The sequence below is a fragment of the Mus musculus genome, chromosome 16, assembly GCF_000001635.26.
Source record: "Mus musculus strain C57BL/6J chromosome 16, GRCm38.p6 C57BL/6J".
In the NCBI taxonomy this organism is placed as follows: domain Eukaryota; kingdom Metazoa; phylum Chordata; class Mammalia; order Rodentia; family Muridae; genus Mus; species Mus musculus.
The window spans coordinates 94,470,080-94,497,621 of record NC_000082.6 but is presented as its reverse complement, the minus strand read 5'-3'; the positions used below and the strand labels follow the sequence as shown (position 1 = coordinate 94,497,621).

The 27,542-nt window shown below is 44.4% G+C and overlaps 1 long non-coding RNA gene across 6 annotated transcripts in view; it reads right to left on the bottom strand.

The window, feature by feature from the left end:
- The window catches only part of Gm31323, a 46,498-nt gene extending 25,711 nt beyond the window's left edge, over positions 1-20,787 (bottom strand). For 3 of the 6 annotated variants that reach the window (XR_003951878.1, XR_876278.2, XR_876279.2), the window contains exons 1-3: positions 19,923-20,787; positions 9,580-9,660; positions 9,300-9,426 (exon numbers count right to left, since the gene is read on the bottom strand). This is a non-coding gene — a long non-coding RNA (predicted gene, 31323). Of the gene's footprint in view, positions 1-7,392; positions 9,173-9,299; positions 9,427-9,579; positions 9,661-19,922 lie in introns of those variants that run through there. The other 3 variants (XR_001781887.2, XR_385079.4, XR_876276.3) reach the window with 3 other exon arrangements.
- Positions 20,788-27,542: the final 6,755 nt, after the last annotated feature.

The window sequence follows — 27,542 nt, the reverse complement described above, 5'->3', positions numbered from 1 at the left end:
CATCTCCTTCCTTCCTCTTCTTTTTGTTTGTTTTTCTGTTTTGTTTTAGTTTTTTGGTTTTTCGAGACAGGGTTTCTCTGTGTAGTCCTGGCTGTCTTGGAACTCACTCTGTAGACCAGGCTGGCCTTGAACTCAGAAATCTGCCTGCCTCTGCCTCCCGAGTACTGGGATTAAAGGCGTGTGCCACCACGCCTGGCTGCTTCCTCTTCGTGACCCAAGGCGCCATCATGTTATTCAGCAAACCTGACCTTTGGCTGACTTGGACAGCAGCTTACTGGCTGGAGGTTAGGGTGTCCAGGGTTCAGAGTTGCCAGATCCTCCAATTAGACCAACAATCCTTTTAGGAATGAAGTGACTGTCTAAATGAATAGAAAGCCCAAGCTAAACCACACACTGGTTCTGACTTGCTTCAGGTATAATGAAAATATCGGTATATTAGACCCTCCAGAACATCAACGCACTTTAGTCTTAGCAGCTTTCTGACAGGAGTTTTAGTCTTCCTACTTCACAGCTATGCAAGAAACAATGGCTTGCTCAAGCCACAGCTCATGCTGAGCCCAATATTGCTCGAGCCAAGAATTACAGTATGTAGCCTCCGGGCAGTGGTGGCCCATCCCAGCACTTGGGAGGCAGAGGCAGGCGGATTTCTGAGTTCAAGGCCAGCCTGGTCTACAGAGTGAGTTCTAGGACAGCCAGGGCTACACAGAGAAATCCTGTTTTGTAAAACAAACAAAACAAAACAAAAAAAGAGTTATAGTATGTAGTCATTGCTACAGTGAGGATACAGCTCTGTTCATGGCAGTGTTACGTGTATATTGTGAATGGCAGCCACTAAAGCCACTGTATATAATTCCCAGTTGAGTTTCAAAAAGACTGAATTTCCATGCAAGACGATCTGTTTCACAGTAAAGTTTATTGCAGTTCACCTCCTTTGGAATTCTGAGTACAGATGAAAATGACCAAGCCGGACAGTCATCTACATATGCCTTTGAAAGCAGGGCCCTTTCAGTCCAAGTTGCCTGTCACAGCTAGCCAGCCAAGGTGAGACCTACATGGAGTCTCCTGGGTCAGTGTCCTCTCTACCTGCCAGAGCAGCTGCAGTGCTCACCAAGAAACAGGGTGGCCACCGTATGGAAGCCAAGCTGTAATGACAGTCACAGAGATGCAGGCAGATGACAGCATCCTTCTACAGAGGAGGAGAGCAGGATTTAGAGCCAGGGAGGGTGCTGAGTGCCCACCTCCATCAGCAGACTTCCGACGGGGGTAGTTTTCATCCCAAACCCAGCTAGCCCTGAGGTCTTGCATATTACAATCCAGTTTGGTCCAGTCTGGTAAAGTACAAACACGGTTTGTGTCTGCGACTGCAGGATGTTGTCTGATTCTGTCGAGCACCTACTTGGCCACCGAGTTGCTTGTGATCTACGGCAGCTGCCGTTCCCCAGGATGTTATGTTTGGTCTCTTAATCAGCATCTTGCTGAGTTGAAAGCTAAAGGCAAAGGCCTCTGGAGGAAGCAGACATGACTTCTGCAGGGAAGGATTACAGCAAATGCCCATCAGATGGGAAGTGGTGACTTCGTTTCTCAGGAGTCATTGCCTCTCACCTGGGTCAAAGACTAGACCCTAACCTTAGTCTTCAAGTACTGGATGGCATCAGAACAGCACTGAGACCTTGTTTGCGGAGGCGCAGCTACCAGGGGGCAACCTGGAGAGAGTGGGCCATAGCTGCAGAGCACATAGCAGCCATAGCTGCACGAGACAAGGATGACTCACACTAGCTGTGTGACATCTGAAATACTTTGTTTAAAACTGTTTCAGCACTAGTCGGGTTAAGAAGACCCAAACTCAAAGGTGAAGTTTAAAATCTCATTCCTCTCTATATTATGGCAAATACTGTAGTTTAAGTCCACAGCCATTTTGTGAAAGTCGGTTAAAACCCTGTTCCACTTCCCTCAGAGATTTAGTAGCAACTGCCCAGACTGCCTTCTATACTGAAATAAAATTATAACTAATATCCAAACAGAAAATAAATGTAACTACTTGTAAATTTTAGAACACTTTTCAAAGAGAAACCAGTTTTTCAGTTTGATGAAAATGAGCATATACAAAGCTTTGTGGTGAGGCCAGTGCTGTAATCAGAAGAAAAGTCATTGCTAGAATGCTGTCACTACATCAGAAAGAATTAAAAAAACTACATCAGAAAGAATTAAAACGAGTGAGCTGGATACTAAAGTATCTAGAAAAAAACAAAACTTAATGAGAAAGAACTGACAGAATTTAGGAATAGAAATTTCCAGGGTTTTTGTGTGTGTGTGTGTGTGTGTGTGTTTTAGGTTTTTCAAGACAGGGTTTCTCTTTGTAGCCCTGGCTGTCCTGGAACTCTGTAGACCAGGCTGACCTTGAACTCAGAAATCCGCCTGCCTCTGCCTTCCAGGCGCTGGGATTAAAGGCGTGCGCCACCACTGCCTGGCTCCAGTTTTTGTTTATAGTGGTAACTGAGTTCTCTAAAAAGACTACATTGACTGGGTAGTGATGACACACACTACCAACACTCAGAGGCAGAGGCAGCTGGATCTCTGAGTTCCAGGACAGCCAGAGCTACACAGAGAAACTCAAAAAACCAACCAAACAAAAACCCTATCTTTGATTAGCATATCTTTAACAAAAGACAAAGTAAGAAGGCCAAATATTTAACTCTAAAAGACATCTTGATATAAAGAAGAACCCAATAAAAATGCTAACGTGGGGTGGGGGTGGGGGCTGGAGAGATGGCTCAGCGGTTAAGAGCACTGACTACTCTTCCAGAGGTCCTGAGTTCAATTCCCAGCAACCACATGGTGGCTCACAACCATCTGTAGTGAGATCTGATGCCTCTTCTGGTGTGTCTGAAGACAGGGACAGTGTACTCATATATAAAACAAAAAAGAAAAGAAAGAAAAAAAATGCTAACATGGGACTGGCAAGAAAAGATAGCTCAGTAAAGCACTGAGGCCAGTCCTGATACCCTAAGTTGGATCACACACACACATACACACACTATTCTCTGACCTGCACATGTACACCATGGCTCATGTGCAGCCCCACATGTGCACAGCACATATACACAAATACAATTTAAGGTGTTTAAAAAATATAATATGTGAGCTGGGTGTGGTGGCACACGCCTTTAATCCCAGCACTCGGGAGCCAGAGGCAGGCCTGGCCTACAGAGTGAGTTCCAGGACAGCCAGGGCTACACAGAGAAACCCTGTCTCAAAAAACCAATATATAATATATAATATATAATATGTATTGTCTCTGTTAATAAGTTCATGAGCCTCCATAGACTGCAGAGGGACTCTAGGAACGGTAGACTACTTGGATAAAGCAATACCCGCTTGGGATGACCTTCCTCTAATTGTTTTAAGGTGTGTCTCTGTATTTTCCATTGTTAATTCTACACTGGCAGATAGCTAAGTGCTGGCAGGGTTTTGGTGTTGTCATTCCTATGACCATCACCGGATTTTCTGTATGTAAATGTCCATCCTTCCTCACCTGCCTAAAGGTGACCTAAGACTGTCAGGTGTTGTCTCACTGCTGATGGGTTGTAATAAAAAACTGACAGCCAATACCTGGGGCAGGAAGTATGAGGGTGGAACTTCTGGGCAGAGAGTTTCACAGGGAAAGAAAGCAGACACTGCAGGAAACAAATGGACCAAACTGGAGCTGGAGCAGAGAGGTATAGAGCTAGCCACATGTCAGGGTGTAGGCTAGAATAGCCAGGCTAAGTTTAAAAGTTAGCTGGGAAACCACCCCAGCAAAAGGCCTAAGCTTTGAACTATATTACAAGTCTCCAAGTCTTACTGAACACTAACAGGATCTTTGAGAAGTCCTACAATAATAGCCCATTGAAGAAACTGCAAGATAAATTGTTCAAAAGAAAAGGCACTAAAAACATGTTAGGGATAGAGTCCTACAGTGTCTATCAAACCATTCAAGGACCAAATAGTTCCTTGCTGTTTAAACCATTACAAGTTATACAACTTGAATGAAGCAGGATCCTAATGCCAAAACTGCCCCATTACTATTAGGTTTAGTTGTGACTAGGAGACCCAAATTGAGGATGGCTTATACAGGATGCATAACTGGTCTGAACGAAATATCAGGTTGGTTTTTCAGTGTGTTAAAATGTCAGTATGCATGAACAAAAGTTTTCAAGGGCAGTTCAACACTAAGAGGTTTGTTGATATACTCTTGGGTTAAAAGAGCAAACGTGGTGTGTTTTTAAAGGACACTGATTTGGTTGTGATGGAATACAATACACTAAGCAGTGGGAAGGCAAAGCAAGCATAGGGGACCTTCCTGGAGGACAAGATGGACTTAAGATTAGAAAAGATGAGGAATCTTACCACATAGAAACAAAAGGAACAGCCCTTCAGAAAGGTGGAAGGCTTATACGCATATGCTCATCTAATTGCATGACGCTGGTGGACCTAAAGGGACAGATCCAGAAGCGACAACAGTGCCAACCTCTGCCACCGCCCTAAGACATGGGCCAGGTGAAGAAGCCTGGCCTGCTGCACGTCACTGTCGATCACATGGGCTTAACAGATATTCCCGGAGCGGTCTACACAACCACCGTGGAACACAAATTTGAACCGAAAAGAAAATAATGTAACAAAATAATAACAATACAAAAGATTAAAATGGTGTCTTGTGTCTTATAATGGGAAAATATAAACTAGAAGCTAGGAGCTAGCAAACAAGCACTGTAAAGCTAAAGTTTCTGTAGTCAACCCGAACGAAACCAAGCAAGCTTAATCAGAACCTTTAGGATATAGCAAGTACCTACATAAAAACATGAGAGATCTCAAATGCTGCAAACACATAGATCCAGGAAAAGCCAAACCTAAGACTAGATGGAAACAGGGAGACGCCAGGACAATTTAATGAGCAGGAGACAAAACTACAAACAATGAAAGAAACAGTTGGTTCTTTGAAAAGGTAGACAAGATTGACGAACTCAACAAAGCTAGTCAGAGGAGAGAAGACCCAAATCAATAATCTTAACACTTGGGAGAGGAGGACACTACGGCAAATACTAATAACTCAAAGGGCCTTAGGAAACACTTAGAAGACCTATACTGTAACAAGCCAGGAAATCAGGAAGAAATGGATAACATGTTACGTGCAGATAACCTAACAAACAACTTACATAGTTACAATGAGCAATGAGACTGAGGCAGTAATAACAGTCAGCTGAAAAGAAAAACTAGGGACTAGATTTTGCCACCACTGAGTTCTTATAGACCCGCAGAGACCTTATAGCAATGCACCTCAAATTATTCCATAAAGTAGAAAGGGAAAGAATGAAACCAAAGTAACTTACAGAGCCCGTGGGTAGCCTGCTGCCAAGACTTCGTGAGAATGCAACAACAAAGCAAACTACACCCACTCCCCTGATTAACCTGGGTACCAAAACCCTCCATGAGACACCTGCAAGGTCAATTCAGCATCATGTTAGAGCATACACCATGATCAGGTCGGCTTAATTCTAATTCTACAAAGATAGCTCAATACACACAGGTCTATAAATGTACAATATGAAAGAGTCTCAAGGAAAGCAGGCCTAGTGCCCCACACACATCATCTCAATGCTCCTGATAGAAGGACTGGCACAACTTTGAGACCAGACTGGGTTACAGAGTGAGACTTTGTCTTAAACTAAAAATCCTTGTTTTAGGGCTGGAGAGATGGCTCAGTGGTTAAGAGCACCGACTGCTCTTCCGAAGGCCCTGAGTTCAAATCCCAGCAACCACATGGTGGCTCACAACCATCTGTAATGATAACTGAATCTCTTATGGGGTGTCTGAAGACAGCTACGGTGTACTTACATATAATAAATAAATAAATCTTTAAAAAAACAATCCTTGTTTTAGTCAGGGTACTGTAGAAAACAAAACTAGTGGACTGAATGAAAACACATGTATACACACACACACAAGTGCAATGTGTACATATATATGAGATTTAGAACATTTTACAGGCTGTGCTCTGGACAGTCCAACAGTAGCTGTCTCCTGACAGAAAGACCAAGAGTCCAGTAGTCGCTTAGTCTGTGAAACTGAACGTCTCTGCAGTCCCAATCTAGAGCTGGAGCCATGGAAGATTCCAAGATAACTGTTGGTCTTACATCTGCTGGAATCCCGAAGAAGTCGGCTCTGATACCATAGAAGGAATGTCTGTCTCATCAACAGGACAGATGAATATGCAAAGGAGAACGCGTGCTAACAGGCAAAAAGCAAAAGCTCCCTTCTTCTGTGGTCTTTATGTGTGATGCCACTAGAAGGTGTGGCCTGGATTGGGACAGCTCTTCCCACCTGGAACGATGCAACCAAGAAAACCCCACGCTGGCATGCCCGGATGCTTGGTTTTCAGTTGATTCCTGATACAGTAGAGATACAATTAGCCACATAATTATTACCTCGTGGACATACATTACATAGTTATCTTGATACAGATAAAGCCTTTAATATAGTTCAATACCCATTCTACATAAAAGTCACAAAAAACCTAAGCATAGTAGGAACACTTCTCAGTGTTATAAGACTGTTTCAGAGCAAAAGGCACATTGTACTAAGTAGGGAAAGATGAAAAACATTTCCTCTGAAGCCAGGAAGAGAATACTTGCTCAAGCCAGGCGGTGGTGGCACATGCCTTTAATCCCAGCACTTGGAAGGCAGAGGCAGGTGGATTTCTGAGTTTGAGACCAGCCTGTTTTACAGAGTGAGTTCCAGGACAGCCAGGGCTACACAGAGAAACCCTGTCTCAAAAAACCAAAGAGGAGAGAGAGAGAAGAGAGAGAGAGAGAGAGAGAGAGAGAGAGAGAGAGAGAGAGAGAGAGAGAGAGAGAGACTCAATACAGTACTTGAGTCTTAGCTACAGCAGCAGGGTAGAAGGAAGAAACAGGAGGGAAGGCCTTAGATAGTAGCACAAGAGCCCCATCCATTCCTGTTTGCAGTGGACATGATACCACGCTACACATACCCTGGATTCTACCAGAATACTCTGATATGAGGTAAATCTGCAAGGGAACAGCATACACATCAGCACATGCGCGTGCTGAGAAAGGCAGAGAGATAATCCCACTCAGAATTACTGTTGCTCTGACGCGGCTTGGGTTCTCAGCGCTGACTCGGCAGCTCACCACCATTCACAATTCTAGTTCTAGGGGAACTAGGCCTCCTTTGGCCTCTGTGGATACTGCATGTGGATACTGCATGCATGTGGATACTGCATGCATGTGGATACTGCATGCATGTGGATACTGCATGCATGTGGATACTGCATGCATGTGGATACTGCATGCATGTGGATACTGCATGCATGTGGATACTGCATGTGGATACTGCATGCATGTGGATACTGCATGCATGTGGATACTGCATGCATGTGGATACTGCATGTGGATACTGCATGTGGATACTGCATGCATGGGGTGCACTTATGTATATGTGCAGACAAGACACCTATACATAAAATAATGCCAGGTTTCTTCCTTGATTCCCTACCCTGACGTCCCTGATAGTGGACTGTGACCTGGGAGTCATTTATTGATAAGCCGTTCTTCTCAAGTTGCTTTAGGTTGTGGTATATTGCAGCGATTGACACCTTCACTGAGACAACACGTAACATGCGGGCAGTCTTTAGAATATACAAAAACTTACAAAATTAAACCCCAAACAATCCTACTTCAAAGCACAAATGAGCAGCTCTCAATTGATGAAGTACTAATAAACATGTGAGTATGTGACTGTGTTCAGGGTCCCTACCCATCAGGGGACTTCGAGCCAAAGCTATACCAGACTCCATCCCAACCTTCTCACTGCCGAGGATGCTGTGGAGAGGGGCACTTACTACCGCTGGCCAGGATACAAACTACTGCCACCACTGTGGAGATCAGCATGGAGGTCCTAAGGAAACTATAGACAGAACCTCATAGGATCCAACCAGCTTGCTTCTGAACATTCTGGAAGGAACCTACACCAGCACACTGCAACGCCTGTGCACCGTGTTTACTGCAGCACTACTCGCAACAGTCTAGTTATAACCCAGTGTCAGTGTCTGCACAGATGCAGAAAGGAAGATTATGCAGTGTGTTCACAGTGGCGCTTCACCCACCCATAAAGGATAAAGTCAGGATATTTTAAGAGATCATTATATTAAGCAAAACAGCCAGACTCAGAGAGACTACATTCTCTCATTTGTAAAGTCCACATTAAGCAGTAAAAGGCTCCAGCAAAAGAGGCTTGCCTGTGTTTGGAGGATGCCAGGACGGAGGTGGGTGGCTAGGGGACTTCTCAGAGGCTGTGTGCAGACAGGTCTTCACATGGTGCCCAGTGTCCTCTTACCCCACAGCTCACGTCTCCACTCTGGCTGTATTGTTGGCACTGTCTCAAGTGCTGTAGTTTCTGAAAGCCTGAAGGTATCTGAACTCTCTCACTAGTAACTGGTCAAGGAGCCTGAGGGTCCAGGGGTTGCTCCAGTGTGCTTGGTCTTTGGCAGACATGGCCTTTGTGAGAAGTCATTGGTACCTCAGCACTGTGACAGAGTACTTGACAGAGGAAAAGTCCACGGGGGAAAGAAAGGTCTGCTTTGGCTCACACTTTCAGGAAATACTTCATGGTGGGAAGACATGGCACCTGAATGTTTCATCATGGCAAGTAGGAGACAGGAGAGCACTGGAGCAGGTCTGGTTACAACCATCAAGGGCACACCCACCTCGGCCTGCTAGGCTCTAAGTCTAGAAGTATTTATAAGGTCCCCAGAAGGGGGGGGGCAGCTATTCAAGCACATGGAACTCTGGACATTTTATACTTAAACTATAACAGACAGTGAGGACAATGTGTGCTAAACAGCCCTAGAGTCTCACAGGCACAGAGCAAGACTTCAGGGCAACAAGGTTACCCATAACTGCTGCAGGGCTGGCAGATCTTCTGTGTATTGCCTGGCTCTGGTTCTTCACAGAACATGGAGTCAGCAAATATCTGTGGCGCAAGCAGAAGGAGAAGCATGGCGTGAGGAAGCCCTGCAGGATCTCGGGCCTGCGGTTTGTATAGCCGAATGAATGCACACCGTTCTGGAAACCCCAGCGAGATCGTGGGCCTGTGGTTAGGGCAGCTGAGGCACACTGTTCTGGAAAGAAGATGGGGTCACAACCTAAGCTAGCTTGATTCACACTTCATCAGAGACCACGCACAGGGCACACTCCAGAGCAAACAGTAAGCTGAACCATTACCCACAAGACCTGAGGACCCCTTACCTTGAAGGTTGGCTGTGTGAAGTCACGTGTCTGGCCAGAACGCTGGGTCCTCGGGGCTTACACCACAAGCAGCGGCATAATCACAAGGGTGCTTCTGGCTATGGTGCTGGGGACCGTAACGTTCAACCTGAAGGGAGTCAGAGGGAATTCCTCAATATGAGGAACTCAGAAAGCATGATAGACACGAGTAGACCAAGATCAGACACTGAATACCAAGGTGCAGGACCACAAAGAGCTGGCATTTCAAAGTAGCTATTTTAGTCGGAACTAGTAATCTTACCTGGTGACAGGTGTGTGCTGGGAAGACCATGACTGACACTAGCCCGGGGCTCATCTTCTTCTTCTCTGCTGTGGTTTTCATCTGAAATGTGAAAAGAGCCAAGTCTTTCTCCACTCCTGTAAGACAGCAGCTGTGGGTGCTGCTGCTCTGCTTGCTGAAGAAGCAAACTCAAAGCCGGAGACCACAGCCCCTTCTTCATCTGTGTGCTCACCAACAGCTTCATGCTAGTGCCAGTAGAGCACCCAGTATTCCTTTTTATAGCTACAGGTTGGTCTGGTACTATCCAGCAAACCACTCTCCCCTCAGTGTTGGGTGTTAGTGATCTTATCCACTTTTATGATTTGTTTTAATCACGTTTGTGTATGTCTTTGTGCTTGACTACGGTGCCTTGAAGAGGCCAGATGTATTGGATTCCCTGGAGCTGGACTTACAGGCTGTTGTGAACCACAGACATGGGTGCTGGCCTCTAGGAGCAGTAGACATTCTCAAGCAATGAATCACCTCTCCATCGCCCTGGTTCTCTTCACATTAAAGCCCTGTGTTTGCAGGCTTCAACTTTTGGGGTTGCACAGAGGCACAAGATGATAGGCTTCCCCAAACCCCAGCTCAGGATTTCACCATGGCCGGTACTGTGTGTGCAGACTCAACAACAAAGTAGTTACTATCGCTCCAGTCATTTCCTCAGGAATAGAGATTATTTTTAGGATCAGTGTGGTCACCACAGACAAGAGACAGAGAAGAAACAGCATTTTATCTGTTTCATCTGAAACCTGGGCTTTTTTTTTCCTCCTCTTCCTCCTCCTCTTTTCTGAGACAGTCTAGAACTCACTTATGTAGCTCAGGCTGGCCTTGGACCCCCGATCCAGCTTCATTTGTTTATCTTGTAAGGTAGGCTCTGGTCTATAAGTTACTCCTGATGATCTGCCACCCAGAAATGTCCCAACAGAACTGGGACTCTATTGGCCTGGCTCTGTGGGCTCGATCCTGGCTCTGAGAGAAAGCTACAAGAACAGCAGGCAGGACAAAGCAGATGGGTGCAGAGGTACCCAGAGCCAGCTTCCTAGGTTCTTCCTGCCCTCCCTGTGTTTTGGCCCTCAGCCCTCAGGAAACCCCTTGATGACTCTAACTCTCAGGGCTTGTCTCCAGGCAGCAGCACTGCACTGCTTTAGTTAAGGGCAGCAGAGACTTAGAGAAGAACTGTAGACCCCAGACTTCAATCCATGCAGTCATTTCTCCACTCCCGCCCCCATCCAACCCTCCATGTGCTCCACAGAGGCTCAGGCAGTGATGACCCTGTCAGAGCAGCAGCTCTAAACAGCTTAATGACCTGTATCTGGGTTGGTCACACTGACCTGATGCAAGGAAGCCTCCTGAGGTAGAAAACGCCTCCCTTCTCTAAAACCTGGCATGAGGAAATGCTTTAGGATAGGGAGAACATGAGAGCAGAAACCCACACAGATCTAAAGTTGTTTGACCCCTTGAGATGAAACTAACAGCAGGACGTACAGCAAGCACTGTCCTGCACCTTTGACTCAGAATATCAGAATGGCTCACTCACTTTCTTGTCATGTATAAAAAAATGTCTAGGGCTGGAGAGATGGCTCAGCGCTTAAGAGCTCTGACTGCATTTCCAGAGGTCCTGAGTTCAATTCCCAGCAACCACATGGTGGCTCACAACCATCTGTACTGGGGTCTGATGCCCTCTTCTGGTGAGTCTGAAGAGATCAATGGTGGTGTACTCATATGCATAAAATAAATAAATCTTTAAAACAAACAAACAAACAAACAAACAAACAAAACCTTCTAGGGGCCAAGTTAGGTCAGGGGAACGCAGCTTGCCTGCAGTCTTCAGATGGCCAGCTTGGGAGAGGCTTAAGTGAAGTTTGTCCTTCCCTGCCATGTGGACATCTCTACTTACTCTAAGCACACTAACAAAGTCACACTGAAATTAAAAACCAAAAACTCTCAGGGAATATGGCACCTTATGGGAGAGGGCAATGTGGGGGAGGGAATTATAGGGAAAGCATTATGGGGGAGGGCATTATAGGGAGGGTGGTAGTAGAAACTGACCAGAAAGAACAAACACAGAGGACAGAACTAGACATGGATTAAACCACCAGTCACGACTGCATTCTATATGTTAAGAACAGGTGCTTGGGAAGGGCGCCTTAAGATCCACTCCTTACGTTGGCACCCACAGTATTTAAGACAGAAAGTGCACTCAGTGGGCTAGTAGCAGATTGTTTAAGAGGGAGAATACAGAACTTAAAACTTAGCATTATGGGCTGACGAGAAAGCACTCGCAGTCAAGCCTGACAGCCTGAGTTCAGTGCTCAGGACCCTCACAGTGGCAAGAGAGAACCGACTCCCACCAACTTGTCCTCTGACCTCCATGCACGCACTGTGGTACAGATGACCACCCCCAAATAAGTGTACTGCTCTTTTGAAAATTTAGCAATACAAGTCATTCAAACTGAAGCAGAGAAAGTAAACTATGAACAGGTATCGATTAGTACGATAACAAGCCCCTGACACCTTAACTGTGCCACTGGGGTGATGGAAGGAGAAAGATGGTCATCTGCATAAACAGTCTGCGTACTTTGAGATGAAACCTCCAGGAAGCAGATTCTCTGTGAGACAGAAAGGTGCACTAGGCATAGTTCAGAACCACTGACAGCAGCTGGGGAAAGAGCACGTCATATCCTGAGGAAGGCTAAGAGCAACAGGAGACTGCAGGGCAACCACAGAACGCAGTGGCAGGCAAGCGTTGATATGGAGATCACACAAAGGAAAGGGCAAGGCAGCGATCTGAACTTCCAAACTCACCACAAGCCTTTCACAAAATGGTGAGACAGTTCCAGGTGTTCAGGAGCTGAAAGGAGCTAGCACCCAGGAGACCTGAGTACGGAGAGACGGTAAGAATGACATCAGGTAGGGACCAGGGATCTCTGCCAAGGAGGGGACACTGCAAACTGTGCACAGAGGAGTGCAAAGCAGCTATGTGTACTGCTAAGACTTTTATTAATGACATCACTGGCTATCAGGAATGCAAATCAAACCTGCTGGCAGATATGACTCTACATCCGTTTAAATGGGCAGAAAGTTAGAAGACCAGGCCTGTGTGCTGGTAAGGATGGAAACTAGAAGTCACGTGTACTGCAGGTGGGAACATAAAATGGTGCAGCCACTTGAGAAAGCAGTCTGGGAGCTGATCAAAAACTAAACCTGGGGATGGCGGTGCTGTTAGCCATTTGCTACAGAGAAATGGGAAGCTAGCATCACACAAAACCTTCAATAGCAGCACTATTCACAACAAGCAAGCAAACAAACCATAGCAGACGAAAAATCCACAAACTAAAGCAGCCTGTTCACACAATGATATTATTTGGTAAGAAAATGAAATGAATTACATGTTACAAACCTATGAAGGCTATTAGCATTATGGTAAGAAAAGATAGTCAGTCCCAAAGATCCCAACTGCAGCGTGTCCGTCCACAACAGATAAATCTAGAGATACCAAGTCGGATGGAGGCCATCTAGCACCTGGTGAGGTGGGAAAGTGGGATGACCATTACAGGAGTTGAGGTTTCATTTGGGATGGTGAAGACTGTCTAAGAATGTAATGCTTGTGATCTGTGAGTCCATAGAAGACATTAAATGAGCAGCTCTAAGCTGTACATGGTGTTGCACATCTGTATCCCGGGACTCGAATTGCTAACGGGAGTCCAAGGCCAGCCTGGGCATATGACACGACTATATCTCAAAACATATATTGTATGTAAAATAGTTAATTGCATAGTGTTTAATTATATCACAAAAAAGCTGTCATAAATGCAATTCACTAAAGCAAAAGTAACTAGAACATATTATTTGTTGCATAGATATGAGTAAAATATATGAGAAAAGTAACATAAAAGGGGGGAGAAGGAGGGGAGCACCTCCCTGTGAGGGGCTGTGCTGGAGAGGGAGGACGCACACTGTGTAGGGAGTCTATACTATAAGCAGCTATGACTTTCTTTCTTTTTAGAAAAGGCTTATTTATTTATTTATTTATTTATTTAATATATGTGAATACACTATGGCTCTCCTCAGACACACCAGAAGAGGCAACAGATCTTATTACAGATGGTTGTGAGCCACTACGTGATTGCTGGGAATTGAACTCAGGACCTCTGGAAGAGCAGTAGTGCTCTTAACTGCTGAGCCATCTCTCCAGCTCTGTGATATTTCTTTAAAGTAAAGTTATATATTATTATCACAATTCCCATATACACTTAAAATTCACATGTACACTTAAAAACAGCTAACAAATACAAGGAGTTAGAAAAAGAAAGCACAAAAAAGATGAAAAAAGGTTATAATAATGAATGGGAAATAAAGACAATAAACTATAAAGATGAGGGATTTATACCCAATTATGGCAACAATTAAAGGAAGTTTGAAGATTTAACAATTTTCAGTGTGCTGTGCATTGGTGGTGCATGCCTTTAATTCCAGCACTTGGGAGGCAGAGGGAGGCGCATTTCTGAGTTCAAGGCCAGCCTGATCTACAGAGTGAGTTCCAGGATAGCCAGGACTATACAGAGAAACACTGTCTTCAAACAAACACAAACAAAACAAAACAACACAAAAAAAGATAGTATATTTGCATAAAATAGAGACGTGGAGAGAAACATAGATTTTGAAAATTGATCTGCTCATTGCTTTATGGTAAAGGATTCTAAGCATTTTTTTTTAAATGCACATTGGCTATTTGTAAGTCTTTGAGAACTGTCCAATCTGTTCTTTTGGGTTCTTATATATTCTAGATATTAATCTCTTGTCAGATGAAATATGTCAAAGGCTGTTGTCATCCTTTAGTCTGCCTCTTCAATCTCATGATCATTTCTTCTGCTATGCACAACTGTTTTGTTTTTAATTTCCTACATCCCATGTATCAATTCTACTATCTCCTGAGCTGTTCGAAATGTATTCAGAAACATTGCTTGTGCCTACATTGGATATTGTTTTCAAATTTTCAGGACTTACAGTTTTTGAATCACTTCTGTACACTTGACAAGGATCTGGTTTCTCTCTTCTATGATAAAATGCCCAGTTTGTCTGGTTTTCACAGACCCATTTGTTTGAAAAGACATATTGAATAGGGCAGTGGTGGTGCATGCCATTTGTATTGGCTAGTTTTGTGTCAACTTGACACAGCTGGAGTTATCACAGAGAAAGGAGCTTCAGTTGAGGAAATGCCTCCATGAGATCCAACTCTAAGGCATTTTCTCAATTAGTGATCAAGGGGGAAAGGCCCCTTGTGGGTGGGACCATCTCTGGGCTGGTTGTCTTGGGTTTTATAAGAGAGCAGGCTGAGCAAGCCAGAAAAGAACATCCCTCCATGGCCTCTGCATCAGCTCCTGCTCCCTGACCTGCTTGAGTTCCAGTCCTGACTTCCTTTGGTGATGAACAGCAGCATGGAAGTGTAAGCCGAATAAACCCTTTCCTCCCCAACTTGCTTCTTGGTCATGATGTTTGTGTAGGAATAGAAACCCTGACTAAGACAAATTGGTACCAGCAGAGTGGGGTATTCCTGTGACAACCTGACCATATTCTGGGGAGGACTGTGGAAGGACTTTGGAACTTTGGGCTTGAAGATCCATCCGTTGTTAAGAGCTCTGTCGGATGTTGTGTAGGAGCTTGGAAGATAATGTTGAGAACACTGCAGAAGATGGAGGTCTGGTTTGTGAAATTTCAGAGGGAAAATTAAAGACTCTTTTCAGGGCCATTGCTGTTTTGATTGTGAAGATTCTGTAGTTCTGGTTAGCTGGGGCTGAAGAATCAGCTGTGATTAACAAGATACCAGAACTACCAAAGCAAAAACTTTGCATTACTGGGAGGGACTATTGATACTGGTTAGCTGGAGCTAAGAAATTGGCGGTGATTAAGAAGAGACCAGTATCATTGAGGTGACATCTTCTGGGAAGTGTTTTCTGAAAGCACAAAGAGGCTGTGTTCCAGAGATGGCCAAGGTTGTACTCCTGCTGCAGCGGGACTTGGTAATGTGTAAGGGTCACCCAGGTGGTACTGGTTTTGAAGGCATGACAGGGTCACGCAGAGCAGCTGAGGCTTGGCACTGTGAGAGGCCATGGAAGGCCATTGGTGAAGGTGCAGCCTCAGTTGCAATTGAAGGCCCAGGACTGAAGGGGTCATGCAGTGTTTTGGAGATGCCAGTACCATGCGATGACCACCAAGAACAGCAGCAGCAGTGGAGTACAGGCATCTGGAGCCTAGAGGATGACGCGTGTGCTACAAAGGGCATGGCTGGAGAAGTGACCCAAGCCCTTGGAGGAGCCCAGAAGATCGTGAGTTGGATCCCAGACATTGGACGGTTGGAGATTGATTTTTGCTTTTGATTGTGACTGTGCCCTGATATTTTCCCTCTTGAAGGAAGAAAATGTTTTAGTGGTGCCCACAGTTAAGAGACTTTTAATTTAAAAAGACTTTGGATTTTTAAAAGAGATGGATATTTTAAAGAGATTGAAATTTTAAGAATATGTAAAGACTGTGGGACATTTAAAGTTATTTAGACCTTGGGGATGAATAAGAATGTAAGGGTTGAGGCTTACTAGTGATGTGTTTGTGTGTCAAGTTGACAAGGGGTCAGTTGTATTGGCTAGTTTTGTGTCAACTTGACACAGCTGGAGTTATCACAGAGAAAGGAGCTTCAGTTGAGGAAATGCCTCCATGAGATCCAACTCTAAGGCATTTTCTCAATTAGTGATCAAGGGGGAAAGGCCCCTTGTGGGTGGGACCATCTCTGGGCTGGTTGTCTTGGGTTTTATAAGAGAGCAGGCTGAGCAAGCCAGAAAAGAACATCCTTCCATGGCCTCTGCATCAGCTCCTGCTCCCTGACCTGCTTGAGTTCCAGTCCTGACTTCCTTTGGTGATGAACAGCAGCATGGAAGTGTAAGCCGAATAAACCCTTTCCTCCCCAACTTGCTTCTTGGTCATGATGTTTGTGCAGGAATAGAAACCCTGACTAAGACACCATTAATCTTAGCACTCAAGAGAGAGGCAAGGAGAGCTCTGTGAGTTCAAGGCCAGCCTGGTCTATAGAGTGAGTTCCAGGGTAGCCAGGGCTGCACAGAAAAAAGAAAAATCAAATCAAACCAATAACAACAAAAACCTCCACATTGGTCTTTTGGCTTTTGATCACAAGACTCTGTGGGCTTTTTCTTTTCCCCTGGGTCCTTTATTCTAGTTCATTGGTCAGTGCAGGGGTTTGAATTACAATGGTCCCCACAGGCTCACAAGTTTGAATGCTTGGTCTCTAATTCCTGGAACTGCTTTCTTTGATAAGTTGCCTTGGTCATGGTGTCTCTTTACAGCAATATAAAGTAACTAAGACAGTCTATGTGTCTGTACAATCCTGGTTTTGTTATACTAATTTCACAATATAATTTGAACTCAGGAATGGGAGGGAATACTTCCAGAAATCTTTTTTACTTAGAACTGTTTTGGATATTCAGGGTTTTTTTTTTTTGTTGTTGTTCCATGTAAATTTTAGGGTATTTTTCTATGTTGTTGAAGAATGTTATTAGACTTTTGATTGGTATTGATTTGAATCTATAGATTACTTTTGATAATACAGCCATTTACTAATACATATATATTTTGCTGATTCATGAACATGGGATGTCTTTCCATCTTCAAGTATCTTAATTCTTGACTCAGTGTTTTGAATTTTTCCTTGTAAAAATCTTTTCCCTCCTTAATCAGTTTTAATTCTGAAGTATTTTATTTTACTAAGGCTACTGTAAATGGAATTACTTCCCCAAATTAAATAGGGTGTCTGTTACCCATATACAGAAAAATAAAACCATGAATATTTAAATGATTCTGTATCCCGATTTGTCAAAAGCGGTTATCTGTTTTTCTGGTGGAGCCTGTGTTTTGCTTGCATGTGTGTATGTGCAACAAGTGCTTGCTGGTATCTGCAGAGGGAGGCTGACCCCCTAGGACTGGGATTATATACAACTGTAATCTGCTATGTATGTGAGTGCTGAAAATTCAACCTGGGAGCTCTGCAAGCGCAACACATGCTTTTAACCATGGTGCCAACTGTCCAAGAGTCCTTTAACGTATAGGTTCACACTGTGTACAAATACAGATACTTTTTCCTTTAAAGGGTATTTGTATACCCTTTATGTCTTTTTCTTGCCTTATTGCTCTGGCTCAGCATCCAAGCACTATATTAAATAAAGATGAATATCCATTTTTTAATGCAAAAGCAAGAGGTTAATCAGTCCCTCAAGGCACGTGACTAGAAGGCGACCCTGAATGGCTATTACTAGCAGTTTTTATACTTTTTAGGGGCACAGATTACATCAGCAAGATTACAGTTCAAACTTATTGGCTAAGAATATTCAGTCTTGTTTTTGAGTTTTCAGTTTTCTCCACTCCATATGTATAATGCTAGCTATAGGTCTGTCATATCCAGCCTTTACTAGGATGAAGTGTGAGTCTTCTATTCATAAGTTCTCTGGGGGGGGGGTTATTGTGATGGGATGTTGAATTTTGTTAAATTATTCTGTATTTCCTTTCAGTATTCATTGGCGTGATCATGTGATTTTCCCTAGGTTCTGTTTATTTGCTGTTTGCCACTTACTGATTTGCATGTGCTGAGCCATACTTGCAGCAGGGAATGAAATAAACAGGATCCTGATGTACATTCTAGTTAATGTGCTAGTGAATGGAGTTTGTAAATACTTTACTGAGAATTGTTGCTTCAGTGTTCACCAGGAAAATTGCTCTAGTTCTTCTTCTTCTTTCTGATCTCGTTTGGTGTCCACCTGGCAAAGCTTGATAGGATGAGGGTGTTATTGCTCTCTGTTTCTTTCCCAAGCCAGAATGGATCTCACCAAAAAACTAGTCCAGGGAGATGGCTCAGCAGGTACCTGCAACCAAGTCTGAGGACCTACACAGAAGAAGGAGAGTATAGACTCTCCCACAAGTTGTCTTCTGACCTTGACATATACATCAAGGCATGTATATGTACACACATGCTAAATAAATATACAAAGACAACTAAAACAAGCAATAAATATTGGAAGGATGTGTGGAAAAATGAACCTTTGTACACTGTTAGGGATACAGATTAGTTCACCCACTATGTACATCAGTATGGAGCTTCCGAGGAAGACTAAGAATAGAATTTCCATGTGATCATACTATACCACTCACAAGAATAAAAGTCAGCGCACACCAGATACATCTGCACACCCATGCCCACTGTGGCATATACAACAGCTAGGTTATGGATCAGCCTGTGTGGTGGGTAGTCTTCACTGTCAACTTGACTGAATTTAGAATCATCATGGAAACACACCTCTTGGTGCACCTAAGGGGGTGTTTCCAGAAAGGTATAGCTAGAGAGGGGAGATGTGGGTAGCATCCCAGTAGGGTCCTAAATAAAAGTGACCTTGAGTTGAGCGCCAGCATCCAGTGTTTCCTGCTGCAGATGGACAGTGAAGAAGGAGCTGTCTCACAGTCTTGCTACTATCCTCCACCAAAAGAGACTATGTCCTTCTGAGCTGTGCGCCAAAATCAGACCTTCCCTTGTTAAATTGCTTGTCAGGTGTGGGACAATTGCAAGGAAAAAGGTAATTAATAAGGCCTATGTGCTGTGGATAGTTTAAGAAGATATCTAAGTGCATGGTCCAATTTTATTCATTCATAAAAATTATATATCTTACTGGCTTTATGTGGCCTATCACATTTTTAAAAAAATTATCTTGTGTGTAGTGCGCGTTGTATATGTTTGTAAGAGTGGGGGTGTGCGTACATGCTCATGTTTGCATATGTGAAGCTCAGAGGCTGACACTACATATCTTCCTCTATTGCTTTCTACGTTTTAAATTTTTTTTAAAAATTTATGTGCTGGTGTTTTGCCTGCATGTATGTCTGTGAAGCTGCCAGATCCCCTGGAATTTAGAGTTATAGACAGTTGTGAGCTGCCATGTGGGTGCTGGGAATTGAACCTGGGTTCTCTGGAAGAGCAGCTAGTGCTCCCAACTGCTGAGCCATCTTTCCAGCCCCACTTTCTACCTCTTTTATTAATTATTTTTAAAATGTTATGTGTATGAGTGGGGCCTCTGCATATGTGCTTATGCAGTAACCATGGAGGCCAGAAGAGGGGACTGGATTACTTGAAACTGATGTTATAGACAGTTGATAGACACCATGTGGGTGCTGGAAACTGAACCGAGGTCTTCTTCCTTTTAAAAGCAGTGAGTGCCTTTAACCATGGAACCATTTCTCTAGCTTCTAGCTTTTTTGAAAAGAAATCTGAACCTTACTAGTTTGGATAGACTGGCTGCCCAGCGAGCTGTCAGGATCCACCTATTCCAGGGCTGAGGTGACAGATGCCCACTGTTGCAGCCAGCTTTTCTTATGGTAGACTCAGTGGGTGCTGGGATCCAAACTCAGGTCCTCGTGCTTGCACCGCAAGCGATTTACCCTTAACTCATCTTCCCACCTCTTGCTTGGCAGATGTGTTCTAACAGAAAATAAAAGCATATAAAACATAAAAGAAAAAATAATGAATCAGATCTCATCAAAATTGATAACTTGGGCTGATAGAATAGCTCAGGTAAGAGTATTTGCCTAGCACACACACAGCCCTGAGTTCCATCCCCAGTACCTCAAAACCATTAAAAAACAAAACAAAACAAAACAAACCACTCCCCAGCATGGTTCAGTAGGAAAATGCTTGCCATATAAGCCTGATGACCTGAATTTGATCCCTAAAAGTCTGATGAAGGGGGAAGGCAAGAACTGATGCCACAAAATTGTCCTCTGATCTATCTCTCTATGCATGCCATAGCATGCACGTGCCACAGATGCATTATACCCTATAATAAAATAATTTCAAAAATCCTTCAAGCCGGGCGTGGTGGCACATGCCTTTAATCCCAGCACCTGGGAGGCAGAGGCAGGCAACTTTCTGAGTTCGAGGCCAGCCTGGTCTACAGAGTGAGTCCCAGGACAGCCAGGCCACACAGAGAAACCCTGTCTCAAAACACAAAAAAACAAACCAAAAAAATCCTTCAAATAAGAAAGCAATTCCAGCCGGGCGTGGTGGCGCATGCCTTTAATCCCAGCACTCGGGAGGCAGAGACAGGCAGATTTCTGAGTTCGAGGTCAGCCTGGTCTACAAAGTGAGTTCCAGGACATCCAGGGCTATTAAAAAAAAAAACAACAAACAAAACAAAACAAAACAACAACAACAACAACAAAATTTTGAACTCTTGGAATTGCTTTCTTTTTTGTTTTGTTTTGTTTGGTTTGGTTTTTTTTTGGTTTTTTGAGACAGGGTTTCTCTGTGTAGTCCTGGCTGTCCTGGAACTCACTCTGTAGACCAGGCTGGCCTCGAACTCAGAAATCCACATGCCTCTCAAGTGCTGGGATTAAAGGTGTGCCCCACCACGCCCGGCCCAAAATTCTGTTTTAAGACTTCAAAATTCTTAGAGCTGCACAGGTAACTCAGCAGGTAAACTGTGGCTTTAAAAGCACTTGCCACACATACCCAATGACCTCAGTTTAATTGTTAGATTCTCACAGTAAAAATAGAGAAAACTCCTGCAGGTTGCCATTTGACTTCTGCTCTGGAGCCCCAACCCAACCTTACATATTATACAGGCATGCACACACATGCTCACATACCTGTAAAAAAAAAAATCTATGAATCTTACCTAGTTGTAAACTTGAGATTGACCAGTCTGATAAAACATGCCCACTGGTGCGATACTGGTACAAAAGTTATAGGAGTAACAACTACTTTATATTATAATTGGATTTAAAGCCCACTCCACAAAATGAAATCCATACCTGGCGCCATTACTGGGATCAAGAACCTGTGACTAAATAACACTCTAGGCTAGGAGAGAATATACCACCATTAATTAATGAAATGAATATAGTATTGAACCAACTCCTAAAGACTTATTTATAATGATAGATCCGTGCATTATCTAACCCTCTACACAGAAGCTTTTATTTGCAGTTAGATAATAAACACAAAGACCACAACTGGTCAATCTGTAGCGACCGAGAGATTGTAGAATGCTCAGCCCTAAATATGGCATTTATTATCATACCCTTCCTCCAAGGCTTAGCGATTACTTTGGAAGAGCCTGGTGTGGTGGATGACTGTAAGGGAAGTGTTCTAGTCACAATATGAATGTGCACATGAACTCACAGTGGTTGTGGCAGTATGCACAAAAGCTGCACAAGCTCAAGCCAGAGCGGAATTCAAGAGTGGAAAGGGGAGGTGGGCATGAAGTCCCATCCCTACCTGAGGAGCTACTGGTAACTGATAGGTGCTGGAAGAGGGAGAATACTGTCTTTTAAGGGTGTGGTCCCGATATGTCAACTGTGGATGCTCACATTCTCAAGAGTCCATGGAGAGTACCAATGGACTCGATGGATGGCTGTTATTCTTAAGAGCACACAAACTCTCAGGGTGTGCGGGAAGAGCTTCTAGGAGAAGCTGGGGGAGGGGAGGGGGGGGGGGAGATGATCCATACATTAGATGAAATTTCCAGTGAACACAAAAGACAAAAATGTTGTGTCAGTGAGATCCCTCAGTGGGTCTCAGCACTTGCTGCCAGGCCTGGTGATGAGGTAGATTCTCAGGACCCACACGGTGGAAGGAGAGAACCAGCTTCCACAGGTTACCTCTGATCTCCAAGTGTGCACCATGGTATGTGCATGTGAGCTTGCTCCTGGGTGTATACTTGCAACACACCCCACATACAACAAATTTTATTAAAAAAAAAAAAACCAAAGTACGGTGAAAACAAATGAAAATGCATGTCACAGAGTTGGAGGAAAACTGCGTAGTGTGTATCCACCAAACAGCTGTATCGAGAATGTATAAAGAGCTATTATAACTTAAAATTTACAACTTGTGTTTTAAGATGAATCAAAGACTTAATCAGGTAATTCAACAAAGATGTATTGACTGTAAATACGCCCAAAAACAGATGCTCAGTATTATTCGTCCTAGGGAAGTAGAAAGAAAAGTCCTGATGACACAGTATGACACACCCACTAGAGCTCAGTAGAGTGACTGTGTGCTCTGATGTCACAAGTCTCCCTGGTGGGAGTTCAGCTGTACAAGTGTTGGTATGTCCTGGAATCTCTGGAATATACAATCTAACAACGCAGGAAGAGAAGAGCATGCAGGTGAAGAATGTATAGGTCCAAGCCAGATCAGCAATAAAGGCAACTGTGCTTTGGAGGCTAAAAGGAGCCCAATGGGAACAAGCTAAAGGCATACATGGAAAAACAAAGTGCAAAGAAAATAAAGCAAGAAGAAGAGGCAGCCAAGGATTCAGGAAAAAAATGCACACCAGCCTAAGAACAGACAGCAGCACAGGTTAGGAAGCTGTAGCTCCCTAAGCATGCAGACAGCCTTGTATGGGTCAGAAGCCATGGAAGCTGTGTGTGGGCCAAGCAGCAATGGGCTGCACTCCGTGACTTTAGCTGCTGTTCCTTAGGAGAGAAGTTGATCTGGGCTGAGAGGGGAGCACTAGTCAGCAGATGAATGGCTAGAGTAGTGAGTGAGTTTGCTCAGCAGGTTCAAGCCTAGACTCACTCAGGTTATTATTTCAGGAAAGTTATTTAAACTTTGAGGTTTATTTCTGCATCTGTAAAATGGGTATGAAAAGGGTACTTAAGCTGGGCATGGTGGCGCATGCCTTTAATCCTAGCACTCGGGAGGCAGAGGCAGGCAAATTTCTGAGTTTGAGGCCAGCCTGGTCTACAAAGTGAGTTCCAGGACAGCCAGGGCTACACAGAGAAACCCTGTCTCGAAAAACCAAAAAAAAAAAAAAAATGCTATGATTGTAATTAGTGGGCCTAGTATTGCCAAATTGTTTATGGCTCAGTGGGTAAGAGCACCCAACTGCTCTTCCGAATGTCCAGAGTTCAAATCCCAGCAACCACATGGTGGCTCACAACCATCCGTAACAAGATCTGACTCCCTCTTCTGGTGTGTCTGAAGACAGCTACTGTGTACTTACATATAATAATAAATAAATCTTAAAAAAAAATGATGCTGGAAGACAGTGGAAAGATCCTGAGTCTGGTACAGTGAGAAGTCAGAGGAGGGCCAGGCTCCCTAGATGTGAAGGCCACCAGTTTTGTGTTGTGGCTTTTATCCTATGTAGTCTGTGTACTTTGAAATGTTTACTGAGCAGCTATGAGCAAGGCACATGTTTTTATCCCCCATAAGTGAGAATGCCAATGCTTGGTGAGGTGGGCTATGAAGTCTCCACACTGAAAGGACTGTGGCGGGATGTGGGCTGACTGCTGAGTAGGCACCGGCTGTATACAGAAAGTCCAGTGTAAGGGGGTACACAGGAACAGACAGCCGTGAGTATAGGGCAGACCAACTGTGCCAGCCTGGATGACAAGGAACCGATGAGAAGCAGTTCAGGGGGCTGTTAAGAACAAGAGTGTATCAGAATAGTCTCTGCTTAGCTGTTAGGTCTCGTCTCTTGAGTGCCAGGTCATGTGCAGTACTAACATTTAAGGAGAGCTCGCCAGCAAGCTGACTGTCCTCTGTGGGAATGCGTCCATCTTGCTGGCGTTAGGCTGCTGTGCTCAGGCACCCCACTGTCCCTAACAACAGCTCCCACTCCTGAAGAATCCCCTAAATACACTAGCAGGCTTTGCTGCGCTGGCAGCTTCCCTCATGACTCCAAGTCTGGACACTCTACCACCTCCACTCCCTCCTCCCGGCTGCTACCAAGTGCTGACTTCCCTGGCCTCTGTTCAAAGCTGGAGCCCTACCCCACCCTACTGTCCCCATCCTCCCTTATCCCTTCCTGGTCCCATTCTTCTCTGGGATTACCAGGGACATATCATGTGTTTTACTGTCCTACTTGACGTCAGCCTCCACTATTGGAATGCTCAAGTCCTTTCTTCTTGTCTGTTGTTATAACTGGGGCACTAGAACTGTGCCTCCTGTGGCATATTTGATGGTTCAATGAATAGTCGCAGATCAATGTTATATAGCCATCCTGGTGGCCAGGACCACTTGGTTTGCTCCCAGTGGGGGCAGCTAGGGTATTGCAAGGTGGAGGAACCAGGGCCTGTCAGACGTACAGTGGGATGAGGAGCATGAAGGGCATTGTCCCTCAGTGCCTGAAAGCCCAGGAAGTAGGGAGGGCTTGGCTTCGGTTTTCTGTCTGGCAGGTTAGAGACTGTGGTAGCCGTGCCTCTGGAAGCAAAAGCAATGTGGCCTCCCCAGAGGATAGAAGAAAGCTGGAGTCCTGCTGGCGCTGGGTGGCAGCCAGCGTCTGGAAGTACAATGCCCATCTGTTCCACTGCTTTCTCTTTTCGGAGGCTGCTGGCTCACCCCACTGGAATGGGGTGGCACTTCAGGACACGAAACTTGGAGCTGGTGGCGGATTTCTTGGAACTGGTGGCAGGAAGATCTAAATTAAGACCTTTCTATCACACCAAATAAATAGAAGCTGAAATAAGAGACTAAAGGAATTCAGCAGAATGCCTTCATACATAATTTTTTAAGTAAGGAGGAAGAAGACCTTAGGAAGCAGCCTGGTATTTATCCACTAGAGCCTCAAGGTATTTGCTGAAAACAGTGATACTATTTGAGGCAAGAGCACATTATTAAACACAAGCTTCTCTTTTTGAAGCATGCTGTGCCATAGAAGATGGCAATTTCCACTCTGCTTGGAAGGCTCTTGACAAGGCCCAAGGCCTGGCCCGTTACCTGCTCAGCAGACAAGTTACTCCAGCATGGGGTCAGCAACATGTACGCACATAGAAGCTTCTTGCTTCAAGCCAAGACACAGAGAGAGGCTCCCTAGGAACTATGAAGAGGCTGTGTCCCTCGCTCAAAGACGAGTGGACCCTGTCCTTTTAGGACAGCAAGGGCTCGGGAAAGTTCATTCGGCTGAAAACCACCTAAGCAGTGCTGGGGGACCTTACCATTTTACATTTCAAAGTTCCATTGAACCAGCTGTGCTTTCCTTCAGGCAGGCAAGGCCCTGAGGTTACCTGGTTATTTCTCCTATCCACTGATGACTCTGCACTCCCAACGTGACACCTCTGAACATAGAACTCACTGTGTAGCATCCATCTAACAACTCCAAAACTGGTTCATAGAACCTCTGCAAGCATACTAATTGGGTTTGTTGGTTAGATCAGAAGGAATGGTGGACTCCAAGGTGCTAGACCTTCACAACACAAAGGTAGATGGTCCTCAAGCCGGTATCCAGCAAGCTCTGGACAATGTACAGCATCATCCTACTCAGGTTTTATTTTGTATCAGGATGTTTATGAACCACTTGTGTGTTTGTGGATTAGCTGTTCTGCCTTTGTCTCTTCTACTTCATGGAAACAATTTACTGAGTTGCTCAACCCTGAAGTAAGATCCACCTTTATGGTTTTCTAAAAATCTGTTGTCTTGAAGGAAAATCTGTTCATGTTTAGGATTGGTCCATCTGGAATTAGTATCTGTCTGTACTGTGACAGGTTAAACGTTTCCCATGGGGATAGCCAATATTATTATTCTTCCCCCCCACCCCCCCCCACATTATTATTCTTAATGTAGCCATCTTTTTCTGATGTCTGTATCGACTGACCGTCCACTCACTGGGATTTTTTCAGTTGACGAGAATTTCCATACTTTTGCTATTTTGTTCTCTCTTTAAAGTGGGAAACAGTGAGACCATGTAAGGCAGAGGCAGTGGCAGGATGAAGAATAGCTCTCTAAGCCAAGGAGCCTTGCCTGGACCCTTCCAAGGCAGTGGTGCACATGCCTCCTCATTCTGAACAAGTAAACAGCACTCACAGAAACACTTTGGGACAAATGTAGGTGAAATTATCCTTTGTTACAGAAAAAGATAAGGTTTATAGTGTCCTGGGCTCAGGATTCCAAAACATTTTTCAAAGTGACTCTGAGACATTTGATCCAGTTCAGACTATGCTGTAAAGTGAGTGCTTCCACTTAGTCTAACAAATGCTTTCTACAAGACCACGCCTGCCCTGTGCAGCGCACAGGCTCTCACTAAAACGGTCAGTTCCCCCTTACCATCTCTTGTAGCACATACGTCACTAGTAGACAGACTGTACAGAATGATGGTGCTGTGACATTTTCTTACATGCACATACCCCGCTTTTGCTCATACTCTCAGGGGCCACCTCTTGTTTACTACTCCATCAAAATGTCTTGTCTGGTGACATTTTTGCAGGTGTTCCTGTCCCTGAGTGACTGGTCCCAGTTTTCATGGATTTCTATTCCTGGCATTGCCTGTCCACAGACACTGAGGACAGGTGACTGCATGAAGGCTGGCATGTAGGCCACTGTGTGGGGGAAAAGGTTCCAGGCACGACTTTCAGTCCTTTCTTCCACTGCAGTTTAATAAAACAGAAACCCTGCCCATTTCATTCATGCAGCTCTCCAGGAGCTGTTCTGGCCCTCGTTCTTAGCAACTGTCCCGTCACTGTGCTTCCTCAGCCCAGCAGTACACACCTCTGTCGTTCTCTTCTGTGTTCTTGGAATCTTCTCCAGAGAGGGTTATGACTGAGGAATGACTAAACTAGTCTTGCTGCTTGAGCTGTGGTGTGAGATCCCTCTTACATCTGTTTTCACTATATGGTCTTTCACATCACCTTACAAATAGATCTTGCACTGCTAGGGCTCCACTTAAGTTTTAATTATCCATTATTCGTAACAGAGATTAATCACTTCCAAGAGAAAAAAAATCTAATTTTAAGGCATGGCCACTTCTTCAATTTATATATTATATGAATTAAATGCTACTCTATGAACACAATTGTATGAGCAAAAGTTTAAAATTGTGCTCACTTTTCACTATAGCTGTCATGGAGCTGGGTGGAATGATGATTAGTGAAATGATGAATAGGGGCGGTGTCCCACC